Source organism: Sparus aurata, chromosome 22, assembly GCF_900880675.1.
Source record: "Sparus aurata chromosome 22, fSpaAur1.1, whole genome shotgun sequence".
In the NCBI taxonomy this organism is placed as follows: domain Eukaryota; kingdom Metazoa; phylum Chordata; class Actinopteri; order Spariformes; family Sparidae; genus Sparus; species Sparus aurata.
Genome location: NC_044208.1, coordinates 4888470 through 4905822, shown reverse-complemented (window position 1 = coordinate 4905822; position 17353 = coordinate 4888470). Strand labels below are relative to the sequence as shown.

The following is a 17353-nucleotide window of genomic DNA, read 5'->3' as shown; positions in this document are numbered from 1 at the left end:
TAGCGATTAATCGCGAGTTATCTATGGACAAAGTGCGATTAATCGCGAGTTATCTATGGACAAAGTGCGATTAATCGCGATTAAAAAAATTAATCATTTGACAGCCCTAATAAATATGTATTTGAGCATAATCCAGAGTTATGAAGAATGGTCTTACTTCAACAATCTTGCGGGGGGGTAGGGTTGGATTCAGACATATGTGTCTTTGTGTGCGAGGTTGGATGGATGGAGCGGGAAAAAAGAAAACACAAAGAAGGGAAATATAATATTTTTATGGAGAGAAAGCAAATGGGAGTGAAATGTGAGGGAACAAAAGCTGTGAGTGACAGAGTGAGAAAGGTATGTGTAGACAGAAAACTAGAGCAGAGCCTTATAAATGTTCCTGCAGCCCCATGATAGAGGCAGCTGCTACAGTCAGTTTAACTGCTTTGCACCCAAGATTTAATTCTGATTGTCAGCATTAAGTAGTTTTGAAATGAAAGCTGACTAAATGTCTTCAACCGATTAATTGTACAAGTCACTTTGAACGTGTGGTAAGAATGAACATGGCCTCTGTGCGCTAAACAGTATCTACAGAGTTGATCCTAGCATCTGCTATATGACCTAAACGAATGTGAATGTGAAGATGATGGCATTGCTTAAATAATGTCCAATGGGGCTCTGTGATTAACTGGCTACCTGTCCAGAGTGCACCCTGCCACACACCCAAAGATTGGCTCCAGCCCTCAGCAACCCTGCATAGGATGAGCAGTCATGGATGGATGGATGGATGGATGGATAGATGGATGGAAACATGGGCAATCAGATGGTGAAAATGTAGTTGATTCAAAAATTGACTAACCAAAACATCAAACAAAGTGTATAGACTGACAGTTTGTTTCAAATCCAGATAAAGTGGAAGCGAACCAGGCCAAAGACATTGTCATATCAGATAGAACCAATGACAAGCACTACAAACATAAAGGCTAAGTTGTAATAAACCAATATCAAAAAATTGTTTAGTCCAGAAAAAAACAGCTCAGGAACACTGATTGGAAGATATTAGTTAACACTGCTGCTAGGAGCACTTTAACTAAGAGATTCTTTACAAATGTGACATTGCACTTGGTTTTCCTCATTGAAATGAAACTCAAATTACTCAAAGGGTGGGAATAAAATAAATCAGATGTGACGTCTTCAGACCTGCTGTATCTGCTGGAGACCCAGGTGGTCGATGAGAGGTGAAGCGGCTGATGAAATCAGCGGTAGAATAATACAGACGAAGGGATGCTGCTCCCATAGTATTACAGCACATTACATAGCCTACACTAGTGCAGCAAAGGTACGGTGAAGATTTGCCTGCAAACATAATTTATCATGAAATATGGAACAAACAGGAAAGAAAAGCATCTACTTGAAAAAAGGTGTGAGAATCTGCCAAGTATAATTCATTTAGATGGATAGAACTGCCCTTTAGCTGAACAACCTTTCACCTCTTGTGGCACAAGCTCTCAGCATTGCCTCCACCTTTATGCATAAATGTATTTGGAGGCATTGTTTGAATGAAGGGTCTTCATCAGGGATGGACAGACTGGGAGGATCGCAGTTCCTGCTTTTGTTGTTCGATGATTGAAATTGATAGCTGATGTTGGTCGCTTTTCAATTTACAATGGAAGTCGATACACCCTGAGTAGATATCATGTGAAAGAGTTGGTTTGGATTTCCATGCTTACATGCCTTGTGCGCTTTACAGAGTCATGGGTTGCTGAAATGATTCCTCCTCAAATCAATTCTCCTCATCTGCTAACAAAGTCATATATTAGTGCACGTCCAATAGAAGACATGGGGGAGAAAATACAAGATCCATTGTGAGCAGAGTTCCAGTTTCAGGCGAAGCTAACCTGAGGCTAAAGTAGCGCTGGCTAAAAAATGTTTACTGATGAACTGATAACAGACGTGGGATTAAAGGTTTGAAATGAGTTTTATAAGTAAGCAATAAGAACCTAATCACATGACACACTAAAGTGAATGAACTAAAGTTCCAAACGACTACAATACAGTTTAAACAAGGGTTTAAACAGCTAGATACTCTGATCAAGGCAGGTTAGTATTCACAGGTTTCAGAGACTGCACACACACAGGAGATCTGCTCTGAGATGGATGTACAGTGTGATTAACCTTACCCCTCATTGTGTGAAGCTAGGGATTTGTGGAATGCTCTGAAAACGGTCGCGACCACAGCTCTAGTATTGTTTGGAGTCTGCCAGATAGGTATGTAGACAGTGGTTGATTGAAAGTCCTCTGTCTGTTTGCCCACAGGAGGTTGTGGCCGTGAGGATGTGTTCGGACCTCCAAGCACTGCAGAGGTGTGAAGATGGAGTGCTGACCTCAGGTGGTTCTTCCACCACATAATCCTCACCGTATTCACTGTGAGTACTTCATCCAGTCACTGACGCTTTTCGCACAGAGATGTCTCTGCGAAAGTAAAGTCATAGAGGAATTCACAAAATGTCAGGGCTGAAGATGAAGGCAGATATTGATTAAGCCTCTGGAACTAAAAGGTCGTGTCATTGAAAAGTCTGATTTTAACAAGTAACTCTCAGGTATAGCTGTGTCTGTGAAGCCATTTTAAAAGTATTGATGTACAATTAGGAGTCGCACAGGTTTGCAAAGTGCACAGTATCTCAGCTTTATCAGCAGACACACCGATACTGGACCCTTCTGCAAAACTCAATTGTGATCAGTGCCAGTCAATTTTTAATTTGTTACATCCAGAAGAATTGGGGACGGAAGGGTGGCTGGTTCAAGTCCAGCTACGGACTGGTAGCTGAAAAAGTGCCAGTTCACTTCCTTGACTACTGCTGAGGTGCCCTTGAGCAAGGCACCAAATCCCCATATGCTCCCCGGGCGCTGTGTGTGTGTGTATGTACTTACAATATATGCAGCTAGTGATGGGTCAAATGCAGAGAATAATTTCCCCTCGGGGATGAATAAAGTATATAAAAAAAAAGTGCACACTACTTCCTACCTTGCCGCTGATCACTGGCAATACAGGAATGATTGTCTTCCTTTCTTTCAACAAGGCCCTGGTCTGTATTCAAATAATGACATATCATTTTCATTTTCTGGGCGCGGCACATTTTCTCTGGACAGCTGTCTGCTGCCAGCTATATGGGAAATAGGCCCTGAAATAGTAACTTCTGGTAAATGTCAGCATGTGTCCGCAGGCTGGAGCCAGGCCATAGAACCAGTTCTTCAGTGAGGACACAATATGAATCGGACAAAAATGCAGAATATGTGAATGTAACTCTATAGGCCCTTTTTGTGGCAATTACTTTGAATTTGGTGCATTCCTCATAACTCAAATGTCATGCACCAGTAATGCCTTATTTGTATTCTTATTCTCTATAAACAGTTACTTTGTACAACAAAACAAAGGCAAAATAATCATGTTTGTTTAATTTAATGTTTACGCCTTAAGCTATGAAATGTAGGAATTGTGCATTAAAATGCCTCAAAGGAACTTTTGTTTTATATGTTGTTGAGTCTTCTGACATCATCCCAAATGTTTCCAACAATGTTCAAGCCACAGAAATCCACAAGTTTACTCAAAGCAATGGTGTGTTTCATTTAATCGTCTGCAATTTAAACTTTAAATTGAATCTGTGAATCATCAGCTGGTTGTTAATTTAGCACCTAACACCTTACAAATAATACAGATCACAAGGTCAGAATACTCTTTTGACAAATATGCCTCATCTATTTGCAGACACTCATATTCTGGAACTTCCAACCCTGAATCTCAAAGCATTTCTCTCAGGTGTCTTCAACACATACAGAGGATTCTACCAGTTTAAGTGAAATGACACTGTATTGAAGCCACATGACTGAGAATAGTTGTCAGTGTTGTTAAAGTGAAGCACCCAGCTCATCAGTGAGGTGGTCTTGGACAGAGCAGAGGGCTGGTATCATTTAGATCTGCCTCTAGTGAAGACACATACAGTAATGCCAGTTCTATATTTTATTTCTGCCATTTCTGCCTGCTTTCAGGAGAATCTAAGATTAATATTTCAGCTATGGGCACACCACAGCAAGAACACTTTGTTCCTTGAAAATTGACTTTTGAGAGCTCTTTTTCTCAAGAATTTCGCTCACTGACCCCAAAATGTCAGCTCTGAATTGATTGCTTGGGCTGACATGTTGAGGACAGGCAAACAAAAGTGTCCCCTTACAATGGCCATGTCTGCTGCATAAAAACACCAGTTTTGGACGTCATTGTGAGAAATGATTGGTAGTGCATCAGAGTCACGCAGTCTTATGCCTGTGTTTCAATGCTAGTTTCAGAGTTATGTCATGTTATTTAAATAGCTAATGTAACTGCGCCCAACCGTGTTCCCCTGGGTGTATTGCTCTTGAAATGAGGTGTGGTACATTGATGCCGAATTGTCATATTGAGGCAGCAGAAAGCAACAGCGCCATAGACCAACAAAAAGATGGTCTTAAGTCAAAGGCACAGTCTGTTTCCTGCTATTCAAAGAGCGCATTGCTCAGACATTAAGATGAGCCTACACAGGCGAGTCCACACCACGCGTACACTCTTGACTTTATGATTTGAGATGCTGCTTTCAGTTATTTTAAACATTTCCTTGAATGCAGTCACCGTAACAAATATCATGGCACATGATATTTATTACAGTGTTGGGGTGGAAACGTTCCAGAGGAAACAGAACTAAACTTCTACTCAGGAGTTTTAATTAATCACAGTTATTAAGCTGTTCCTCAGTGCAAATATGCATATTAATGTAGAGATACACGTGATGTAATGTCATTAATATTTTCCTCATTAAAGACATATTTCACCCTCTCATCCCAGCATTAATGATCAGGATGATAACTTTTTATGACCCAACCTGCCTGATTTCCGGATTGAGAATTGTGCACACACAGAGGGCCACACAGCAGCGCTCCTCCTCCTCCTCAGTTTGATATCAGTTTATTGTTTCATATGCAGTCTAACAGAGTTGTTGATGGGACGGATGATTGTGAGATGGCAGGTCAGAGGGTCCAGCAGCCGAGGATCACATTCCTGTCCCTCACTGAAGATGATTGCTACTGTTATATAGCAATACTCCAGGTCTTGGCGCACCTAGCTCTTAAAGTGGATGGGAGACAACACTCAGACTGGTTTGATTTATGTTGCGACCAAAACACACCCCCATGACTAATTCCGAGTCTAAACACCACCTCTTTGCATTCACCTCACTTTGCGCCCGGAATATCTGATGTTTAATTCCCCAAATGGATTTGTATAAACCCGAAAAACATTTGTGCCAGGCACCACAGTCCATTTAAATAGGGCCCCATATCTTATTATGTGAAATCAGATACATTTTTCGAGCATCAGTGTTGTTTTTGTTGCATTTGTTCTCAGAAATTAGGAAATTGAAATTTGGAGACCAAACTAGAAGTCATAACTGTATTGTAGGAAGTCAGATATTTGCTGTTACGTATACAACATCCTGTGAAAATGCAATACTTTTGAGCACAGAGCTGTTTCATTAAGATTGACATTCCAGGGACAGCAGCAAACCCCAAAAAAACGATTTCTTGCCAGGTTTCAGCTTGTTTCTGACATCACAATTGGTCCATATTTTCATGGTGACGAGGTTACAACAGAATGCTGCCCTGCAACAGAAGTTCTCAAACCTTAATGAATAATCAGTGATTAACCGTAACTTATCGCTGCCGCACAAGAATAGAAAGAAAAAAATAACTATCAAAGGAAAATGTTATAGTTATGCCAAGATTTTTTTCACATTAAAACACGTTAACATTTTGTAAGAAAGTGAAAAGCTTCATGTTAAAACTGACTATTTTGTATGATTTATTCTCATTTCACTTTATTACAAAGTAAATGATCATGTTTTAAAATGAAACTTAACACATTATTAGAATATAAATGTTTATGTTTTGCTGATATCCTTTATATATTATATAAATATCCATTGAAACTTGGTTTGTTTAGTCACACAAACTGAGCGTTTGAAATTGAAGAGTTTCAGGGAAGTTGCTTACACATTACTAGTTACTTTTATTCGAAAGTAATAAGTTACTGTACAGTATTGCTGCCTGTTATCTAGAGTAATGTGTGAATGATTAACCTCCTTTTTTGCTACTTTTACCAGAATAAGTGCAAAACTACATTTAGGCATCATGAAATGGAAGTAAAGCTCCACTTACTGCTGTTCATATCAAACCCAGTGGGGGCACTATTGTAGAGTGCAGATCTGGTCCATTCATGTATTAATGCAGTGGTTATCACTATGTATTAAAATCACTCACTTATATTACAGTAGTATGAAGATGATATAGAATAATGTTTTGTTCAATCATTTCAGATAAGCCAATCACCTTGGACACTGGGATGGCTGCTTAATGGCGTATGTGCTTCCTTAATAATGAAACCTTCATTTTTCCAGGAAGAATCCAGCTGGTGGCAGACTGAATAGTGTAGTGAAGTGAGACTTCAAGTGAGCTTATAGGAATCTATACAGTGTACAGTGTCATTTCTCCACAGCCATTACACTGTGACACCAGTGTTTACTTCAGAATGAGAAGTAGAAGTGAAACAAATGTAATTGCAAGTTTAAAGTAACATACTTATGTAACATTTGACTTTTGTAGCTTTTGTAGATTTCAGAAGTTGTGATTGGCATTTTCATGTTTTGATTTGAAAATCAATCACCACAAAAATATCTGATAGATTAATTGTTAATAAAAATCATCAATAGTTGCAGCACTATTTCTTTTTTCCAAAATAGTTTTCCTTTAACAAAAAGAAACCCCCTTAAATAATAAACGTTGTCTAAACATAAACAGCCTGAAAAAGGAACAAAACTGTTAAACTCTAAAAGCCTTCACTTAAAATAATGTCTGATCAAATAATGTAAACAAGTGTAACAATCTAATCTAACTATTCATCATCAGTCTTTGTAGAACAGTTTCCGATATTCAGTGCTATGCACACATTTCAGTTTGTAGTAAAAACATACTGAGGACCAACAACCTGTATTTCCTCTGGGCCCTGCAGACAGACTACTGGGCATTTGATAGGAAGCATATCTTGCTCTAAGAGGTGGCTTCAAGAGGAATGCCTCCATTAGCTTACCATTAGTCGAAATATTATGCAGAGTAAATGAGTGTATATTCGAGGCGTGAGTGTGGAATTTGTATTAGAGCAGGCAATAATTCAAGTGTGGAGAAAAGCAAGAAGCTCTTACCTACTGATTAATTTTTCATTGTTATGTGGTGCATTCAAGGACCAAATGTTGCGAGAGAAAATGAGATACAGAGCAATTTATTATTATTATATTTTAAGAAGGAGAAGAACATGCTTTATCTTCCTGTGGGATGGTCGTGAGGTGAACTAATAAAGAGGGTAATTGTTGTTCTGCTATTAAAAAGTCAGAGAATATAATCAGGGTATTCATCATGAATGTTCAACTCTAAATTGTGTTTTTTTTTTTTTTTTTTAGCATAAATAAAACATCTTAATTCCTCATCACAGATCAATTAAATGTGCTGAAAGCCACCCAATCACAAGGATCAATGTTGGCAAAGTGCCTTTCTGCAAATCCACAGTTAAATTCCAGTGTTAAATTCCATTTTTTAATGCACTCACACAGCCATCATGAACTCTCATGCATGGGCTTGGAATGAAGATTCATGTTGTAAAGAAATATTTTTATTATTTGTTTTAAGAGAGGAGTTATCCAAGTCAGAGTCCTGCACGGGTGAAAAATAATGTACTGTGTCGGACACAGATGCGGATCGGGTCGGACGCCTAAAGAGGCGGGTCGGGTTTTACGATTGCCATTTTCAAGGCGTCACTTATCATCAGTCATTATTAGCGACACAAATGATAAGCATTTATATTTCATATAAGCTCATTAATGCGTGCTTGCGCCCTCCCAGAACTCCCATTCCCCACGCTGGCTTACTTTCACTTTTAAAAATTGCGTCCGTCCAATTTTCGTTCGAGCGTCGGTATCAATTTATACCGGGTCGGCTCGAGTACAGAATGTAATTTGTGCTACTGTCGGAAAACGGGTCGGATGCGGTTATAAGTAAGACGGGTTCAGGCGGGTTTGCAAAATAAGACCCATGCAGGACTCTGCGTGCTCTACTGACCATTTTAATCCTCTAGCTAATTATCAAGCTAAATATCCAACATGCTAGTTAACGTCAAAGACTGTGGTGGAAGACGACAGTAAAATATTTCCTTTCTCTAACACTAGATTTATTTATGCCTGAATTTTTAAGGTGTGGCGGCTTTTATTTTGCCGTGGCGGTGCGCCACAGTCAATTACATGTAGAGGAAACCCTGAATTCCAACTTTGTTCCTCATGTTCATTTTTAAACATGTTTTCTTGTCATAATACTGTGTGGTTGGTTTAGTTAGGTTCAGGTACAACAAAACACTTGGGATCAGAAAAACAATATGTTTGTTTTAAAATATCTGTTTTTTTGTCAGCACAAATGAGGCAAGAAATGTCTAGCGGTGTCATTAAAACCAATCAAGTGGTGTCACACTTACAGATGCTGAGAGGTAGACTCAAAAAGACTACCTCTTAGACTCCGATTGGTTGTCTCTAACCCAGTGAAATCACTGGATGCATGTCTGTTGCATAAAAAAACAGTAATCTATCAGCATGAGCAGTTACATTTATATAACTTTGATAACAAAGAAGAAAAGGACATATGGTAGCCTTATAATCTTTTCATACCCCCTCTCTGGGAACCGCACTCTCTCATACATGTCAAATAATGTATGCCTATGATACAGTAAGAACAGCTGATTTCACACTGAAATAATGCTTCAGCTTCCAACATTATTGCTCCTCCTGGTGGATAGATAAACCACTGCAACTGGTGGGGCATTACCCCCAATTTCCACTGGATACGTGTCCGCTGCGTTGCAGCTCCGATCCGGTTTTGCTCCGCCGTCCGCCGTCCGGCAATCTCCACCGGTTGCGGTTTGAGTCCGCTGCGGCGCAGTACGGTAGACAGCTGGCTCACGAGGCAGAGGAGTTCCCGCGATAATCACATGATCACTCACGACCGCAGTTACAGGTCTGTGTTATTAAGAACAATAACACGAAGTGTTCCCGACCGAGGGATTAGCAGAAAAGCTTGTGTTTGTCTCTTTTTTTGAGATTTATGTACTGGTGTCAACACCGAGTGTTTTATTTTGAAAGGTAACCGGATGCTGTTTGTTATTTTAGCGCTTGACTTCCTGTCTGCTCGGTGCTAAATTCAGCTGAATTGCTGCGTCGCACTCCGGCATCCGCCAGATATAGAAGTCCTGCGTATCTGTTCCGGAGAGCTCCGGACTGCCGGAGCTGGGACGGAGTGGATACGCAGCGCAGCGGACCTGGTGGAGATTGACACATTGACTAAAGTGAAACGTATTTGCTCCGCTGGCGTGGCGGAGACGCAACGCAGCGGAGACGTATCCAGTGGAAATTGGGGGTTACAGTTTGGCATCGCTTTCACTACATATTCGGGGGGATCTCATTCCAGCCATGGACTCTTAAAGGAGTCATCACCTAGAAATCGCAATTTCCCTCGTTAAATCATGCATATTGGTGTTGGACCTCTGTTGAAACTTGCCTGAAAAGCTGGAGTTTGAAAGTTTCTTATTTTTTTTGCTTTGGCTCTTTTTCCGAACAGGAATAGCGCACAGTAGTGCGCGTTCCTAAAGCATGAGATTTTGACTCTGCTCCTGTGGTGACGTTACCACAGGAGGTTACTTGCATAATGCATCAGCTCACAGCTGTCCTCAGCCAGAGTGAGCACGCAGAATCTGCTTATTTCTCTGTCATTTTCACGCCATACATCGTGACCGCCAGCATTAAAACTCAGGTCTTACATGTAAAACACGAGTGTGAAAAGTAAGAAGGTAAAAAAAGAATTCACCATTCAGAGACGTCCTGCTGTAAACGTGTCTCTTCCATTGTCTCTGCCTCTTCACTCTCCCGTTTGGTTTCCGACTCCGGCTCGTACATAAATGCCTGAATTCCGTAAGGTACGTCATTTAGTGTGTGCGCCATGACAGGGGGCTGTTTATGTTTTGGAGTCTGTGTGTGCATGCAGGCTCGCCCCCCATTCCGGCTCTGTCCTTCCTGCGGCCAATCACCGCGCGCCTCATTACATATTAATACAATGCACATCCGAACCGGTCAAAACCTTGCGCATAATCTCGCGTGAGAAAGTCGCGGTATGAAAAAGTGTCAGAACAAGCTCTATGTTTGATTTAAAAAAAAAATAAAAATTCTAATAACTTTTAAGAATTGATCCAAAGTGATCCAAGAGGGACTGGATATGTAAAAAACCAGGTGATGACTCCTTTAACAAGTCCGAGCATGGAACCATCCCGCACTGGTCAGGGCCTGTTGTGGAGGAACGGGAAGTTTTAAGAGGCTTCATCTGTATGACACGTTTTGTATGTTAATATGGTATGAAGCCTATGGCACGTATGAATCTATTTCTATCATTGGTTTGCAGAAAAGTTAGCTGTTAACATTTTATACCTGTGACTGGGTTGAAAAAAAATTAAGGATATGGTTTTATGGAAGTCATCAAGGACGTGACAAGAAAAGCGTATCCAACACCCTGTTACGACAGTTGTCGTCTTTGGTAGACAAACTTCATTCCTGATTTAGTATGAATCAACACCGATCGTCCTGACAGACAGAGAGCCTAATTTTATAGAGCACTTCAGTTCCAAAGACAATTAGGCCATTGTTGTTTAAAGGGACAGTGTGTAACGATTTAAGTAATTTATTAACTCAAATCAACGTCTTCGTTCATAAGTAAGTCCTCATTAGTGTACAAGTACCTCTGCCAACAATCTGACTTATCCTCCTGAGCGAAGAATTACCTATCTGAATATACATAGCACGGGCAAGCTCTATGGAGGCCGCCATGTCTTTCCGGTTTAAAAAAAAACTATGGACTGCCGAGAGGAACACAAAGCACTACGTGGTACTACGTAGTAAGGCTAAACGCGTTTTCACTCAGAGCTAGCTTGACTGCGGAACTGAGAGGGAGCTTTTTAGTTATAATCTCTAGTTTGATAGCCTTAATATATAACTACATCTTTACCTCATTACTTGAATCAGTAGAAATACTCGACGCTTTTGGGAAAGAGTCCATATTTTGAAAATGAGTTTCTTGTCCGTCAGGGCCACAATAGCTTCCGGAACGTCTTCAACGTCTTCAACGTCTTCAGAACGGGAGGGGTGAGTAAAGGAGTGTTGCAATGTAGAACCTCACAGCTAGATGGCGCTAAATACTTGATATATTACACACTGTCGCTTTAATTTGTTGCCTAATATAATTTTAAGTTTTTTTAACTGTGTATAAAAAGGCTGTATTATTAGAGTAGAACCTGCAATCCCGCACTACTCAACAGACTGTGTATTCAGGAAAAAATGGGTATATTTCAACCTGACATATTTTCCATCGACTCCGTGGCTATTGTGACTTTATGGGTCATGCAGCCTTTTTTACTTACTGTTGCATTAGTACTCGTGCAAGGTAGCACATATCGGGGTTAGCCTGCTCCAGCTCTCCAGATTAACCTGATTTTCACATGGATCAATTCAAGTGCATGTGTCTGAGTCAACTCAAAGGAGGCTCCTGCAGCTCACCCCGATTTACTTCTGTTGCATGAGTCTTCTTTTCTCTCTACAACAAAGGTTGGCAAGTGCAAATGTATCACAATCCATAGATCCACAATAGCCACATACACTGCCAGGCCAGAAAAAAAGTCGCTACCTGGATTTAACTAAGCAAATATGTAAGAGCCTCCTATTGGATAAGTACTGCATGGGCGATTATCTTTCAGCTGGCAAGTAGTTATTTACCCCAACTAATTTATTTCTTAAACAACCATGTCTAAAGACACATGACTACCTGAATATTCTGAATGACCAGGTAATTCCATCAATGGATTTTTTCTTCCCTGATGGCATGGGCATATTCCAAGATGACAGTGCCAGGATTCATCGGGCTCAAATTGTGAAAGAGTGGTTTAGGAAGCATGAGACATCATTTTCACGCATGGATTGGCCACCACAGAGTCCAGACCTTAACCTCATTGAGAATCTTTGGGATGTGCTGGAGAAGGCTTTGCGCAGTGGTCTGACTCTCCCATCATCAATACAAGATCTTGGCAAAAAATTAATGCAACACTGGATGGAAATAAGTCTTGTGACATTGCAGAAGCTTATCGAAACAATGCCAAAACAAATGCGTGCCATAATCATAGCTAAAGGCAGTCCAACAAAATATTAAAGGGTGTGACCTTTTTTTTAGTGGCAACTTTTTTGGGGGGTCAGGCAGTGTATATGGGAAATGCGTACCAACTTATGGGAATTACCAATGTGTGTCATCATCGGGTTCAATCAAAAAAAAAAAGAAAAAGAAAAGGCCTTTATCTGTGAAAATCAATAACAAACAGAAAAGAAAAAAATCCAAAAAGAATTGCTGTAAACCCTAATTGAAAAAAGTATTACTGGGAGCTGAGCTCTTGGAAAATGTGTTCCCCTATTCAACAAAATGTATAACAGAAAATCTATTAAGGCTTTCCATCAGACTCATTATCTTTCATCTCTTCTAATTGACTTATAAAAAGCCTCAGAGTCTTTCATCTTGATAACCTAAAGCTAATGAGCTTTGCAGGTGTACCATGGTGTAATCATGGAAAGTAGGTTATTAAACATTTTGGTGCAGCAGTGATTTTCTGTCTGAATGGATTAACTTCATCTCCGGGAGGGATCTGCTCACATAAAGGCCTCCCACAGCACCGAATGCATTAACACACACACTCACGTGCATACATACATTTAGTGCTGCCTGCTCTGTCTAATCAAACTTCATTACAGGCAGGATATAGTGCCATGCCCTGTGCCATGATGGTTACTGGCTTGAACACTGACACACTGAAATGGACCCTTTAAACTTTCAGTACACCAAGTGACAGCTGGACAATGTGTACAGTGTGGTTCACAATGAAAAATAGTTCTACAAAACACATTTTAAATTCTTGAAAACCAGTGTTTCATGGTACAGTATGTATTTCTAGTGCCAGGCATTCCAGGGTCATTTACCATCACTAATCTAAATGGCATCAATCCAGTAATCAAGGCTCAATCCCTTTTTTCCCATTTTTACCCGTGCCTCCTTGCCCGTGGAGCAGCGTTACAAGGGGTATTGGTTGCAATCTCACCCTATGAAATGGGACAGCCCTTCAAGACTCTCATACATTATTAGTTAACATATGTGTTGTTTAAGTCAACAGAAGAACCTGGGTGTTTCCAATATGGCATCTTAAGCTTTGGATTTCTCTCAGCATTTTTTGGTATTATCACAATGCTATCTGATGGAGATGGAAAATCTTGGACGCTCATAATTCGCTTACATCAATTAAGTCTTCAAATGCAAACTAGCACAGCTTTATATCCTGGCCACTAGTGATGCTTTATAGGTTAACATTAGCAACCTTTGCTCCTACCCTGAACTGATATTAGAGGAGCGTTACCAAGTGCAGGAACTTCACTGCTGGATTGTAGTTTCTGTTGTCATACCCTATGCATGGGTGGATTCAACATTAAAAGAAGTCAAAACTGAGGGCTGCCATTCACAAATCAGTTATAACAATGTAATATTAGCTAGCTAGCCAGTTTGATGAGAAAACATCTGTGAACTGGCCCCTGATTGTTTTGTGATTCTTATTAAGAAAAGGACCATGATTCATTAAAACGGCAGATTGTTCTGATAAGCCTCAGTTTGAATAGTGCCTCTGATAATTCAGTTTGGCGGACCCTGCAGCCCTAACACTTCCCCCTAGCCTTCTATCCTAACAAGAATCAGGAATCCCTACCCTTAGACATGAAAGCGCAAAGCAGAGGAGTGGGGTCAAGTGGTAGGTGCAAAGGGTGTTTTGGGAATAGGCCAAATTTTTACATTTAAGTGATTTTTGGACTTATGTTCATTGGAACTGAAGTCCAGAACCCATTCCAAAAAGTACACTTAAATAGCACCATCCATATACCTTTTGCCATACATAACATATGAGAATCACCAATCTTAAGGCTGTGAGGCGTTCATAAACTGAAGCTTGAACTGCGGGAAGAACATGCTTCACTGAGCTCAGATCAGATCCCACACAGGAACTGATCTCATTTTGTGCTCAGTTGCTCTTGTGCATGTTCAACACAGGTGTGGTTGGATAACAGCAGGCCTCAACACACTGTCTCAAGTGACTCCACTCATTGCGGTCTGATCTTGTTTTTTTACTGAGTTAAAGATTTATCTGAGTGCCTCTTCTCAGCACCACTATTTTATGGGTTAGGGTTACACTTTGCTGTTACAATCAAGATGACACATTCACATTCCGATCTTTTCATTTTGAAACTGACAGAAGCTAATACTAAACAGAATAAAAAAAGGAGGTGTGACCACTCAGCTGCTGCAAGTTGGATAAATATGCAGATGCAGGCTTCATGAGGCTGGTGTTTGACAGGTTGACTGGATGCTCACAACCGATTTACATTCTGTAAATGATTGTGGGATCAGGCTGCCGTGTCAGTGCATCTCATCTGCCCCTTCTCCCAGACAGGATTTGCAGATATTGACACAAGGTCTGCCTGTGGTTCTGTTCTGTTCTCACCGAAGACTTACAGCTGTTGAATGAAAAAAACAGCCCACCCTACACAACGCTGTCTTCTGTTTCCCAAGTCGGAGAGCTGCCAGAGGAAAAATGTTAACAATCAAATCCCTTCCGAGTGCATCGGTCGGTCAAATTCACATTCCTTGAACTTAGAGGGTACAAGAGTAGGGTTGGAAACAGATCAGACATCTCAGCTTACAGCACTAGGAAAAGAAATGAAGCAAAATCTAGCCTCATAATTCATTCTGAATAGGAACATGTTCTAAATAGCTCAAACGTGAAATGTGTAAATTAGCTGCAAATGTCAGTGCAGTACCAACCAGAAGCCATTACCATTAATCTCCATCCCAGCAGAGCACAGAAACTAGGTACAGGGACACTGGTGTTACAGGAACTGATCTCAGGAGGGTTTTCCTGCACTGCCGGCCAATACTTTATTACTCATAGCTGGACAGGAAGCTATTCTAGCTGAACATTTAATTCTTCTTAAAGTTATTTTTTCTGATCTGCTGTTTGTGATGGAGCAGTATGTGGAACTTTCTGTGTGTCTGACTTTGTCTGTGTGTATATGTGTATATAAATCTATAGAACCTATAACTACTATGATGTCATCGCTAGCCCACTGTTGAAAGCAAACCTACACAACTTAAGTTTATATGTAATAGCTACAATTAAGCCTTACAAAGCAGTTTCTGTCACTGGCAGCACTGCAAGTAGCAGTACTTCTATATTTGGCTCTTGTTCAAATGACACTCTTGACTTTGTACTGTTAAAAGTTAGCATTGAATGTGGTCCTTATAGTCCATAATGCAGCAGCTTGGTAGGTAGCCTTAAAGCTACAGTCTGGAGTTTTGAGAAAAATTGGACTTTGAAGCCAGTATATTTGAATGATACAGCTCCCAGGTCCCTCCTAATTCCTCTCTGCTTTGCTGCAGAAAGTGCCTTCAAAGCCCCTTCCCACAGAGGAGCCTGCTGTGCAGGAGCAGGCTTGTGAGACATTAACAGTTAACAGAGGAAGTCATGCTATGCGGAGTCGAGGTGAAGTCTAAACAAGTGGTTCTTGAGTCTTTTGCGGAAGATGACAGGGTGTCCTGACATTTGTCTGGAGTTCGTTCCACCACTGAGGAGCCAGAACAGAGAAGAGTCATTACTTCGCTGAGTGACCTTTGTTTGCTCTCAGTGCTGGCGGTACCAGCCGGCCAGCTGATGTAGTGGAGCGAAGTGCTTGCACTGGGTCGCATGGTCTGACCAGTGTTTGGAGGTAGATGGGGGCAGGTCCGTTGAAGGCCTGTACCATCGTTCTGAATCGGATGCAAGCTGCAACAGGACAGTGGCGGTCATGGAGGAGGGGGGTCACATGGGAGAATTTGGGTAGATTGTAAATAAGGCGCACTGCAGCGTTCTAGATACGCTGCAACGGTTTAGTCACAGGGACTGAGAGTCCAGCCAAGAGGGAGTTACAGGAGTCCAGGCGGGAGATTACCAGCGCTTGGACAAGGAGTTGCGACGCATCCTTTGTAAAGAAAGACCGGACCCTGTGGATGTTGTAGAGGGCAAATCTACAGGATCGGGCCACAGCACTTCTGGGGGTGCTAGATAGTCTGCCAACGATTATGCCCAGGTTCCTAGCAGTCGATGAAGGTTAAATGTGAGAGCATTATATCCCTGAGATGAAGAGGAGTTCAGTTTAATGAAGGTTGAGCTTGAGGTGATTTGCAGTTGCCGAGATGTCTGCCAGACATTCTGAAATGCGTGTTGCAATGTGGGTGTTGGAGGATGGGGGAAAAGAGAGGAACAGTTATATGCTGTCTGCATAACAGTGGTAAGAGAATCCATGTGATGGGATTGCAGAGCCCAGTGATCAAGTGTATAGTGAAAACAAAGTGGTCCGAGTACTGAGCCTTGAGGGACACCAGTTTCCAAAACTTACAGTTGGATTTTCAAAATAAAGCTTGCTGAGAAGTATTTCACATCTTATGACATATTGTGACTTTGACCGCTATTGGATGGTTAAGTTGGTAAGGTTAAGCAACAAAACTACTTAATTAGGTTTAGGAAGAGATCGCACTTTTGGTTAAAATAACTAAGTTCCGACTTTCAACTCACTTTAATGTCACTCTTGAATCTTCATCACAAACAGGAACAGTTCTCCAAAGCGAACAACCACCACCCCAACAAAGACTTTTCTCATTCTTTGTACTACTACACTAGAGGGTAAGAAGTGATGCTGGAGTCATAACTACAGCTGTATTTATAGCTCTGGCAGTGAGAACAGGTGATAGGACAAGTTACTTAGCAGCTAATGAGGAAATCATTCCAACAATTTACCTCACACAGTCCCTTGTGTTGTTGAAGGACACTTCAGCATGTGGTAGAGATGGGGGGTCCAGCTGGCCCATCTGTGATTAGTCTGTGATAAGTATCTGAGTGATAAGCCATCCCAACATGTGAGAAATATTTACTCATATTCCCCATTTTTTTAATCAGTGCTAAAACGTGGTTGTTGCATTACCACTGATGTTGAAAATTTAAAGTACAAACAGACTCTTCCAATGTGTAGGTGATTTGAGGACCTGGCTGGCCTGACAGACTTTGATTTGGTACTTGATTTTACTTTGAACCCACCTCCTGATAGAA

At 41.0% G+C, this 17353-nt stretch overlaps 1 protein-coding gene across 2 annotated transcripts in view; it reads left to right on the top strand.

Annotated features, from left to right (window-relative positions):
- lrfn2b (leucine rich repeat and fibronectin type III domain containing 2b) overlaps positions 1-17353 on the top strand; it is a 128743-nt gene that overhangs the window by 61568 nt on the left and 49822 nt on the right. The window contains exon 2 of one of the 2 annotated variants that reach the window (XM_030405509.1): positions 2299-2408. The exons of the other annotated variant lie outside the window; for it this stretch is intronic. The gene's annotated coding sequence lies outside the window, so the exon portion shown is untranslated. The remainder of the gene's footprint in view (positions 1-2298; positions 2409-17353) is intronic. 2 annotated transcript variants of the gene reach the window in all.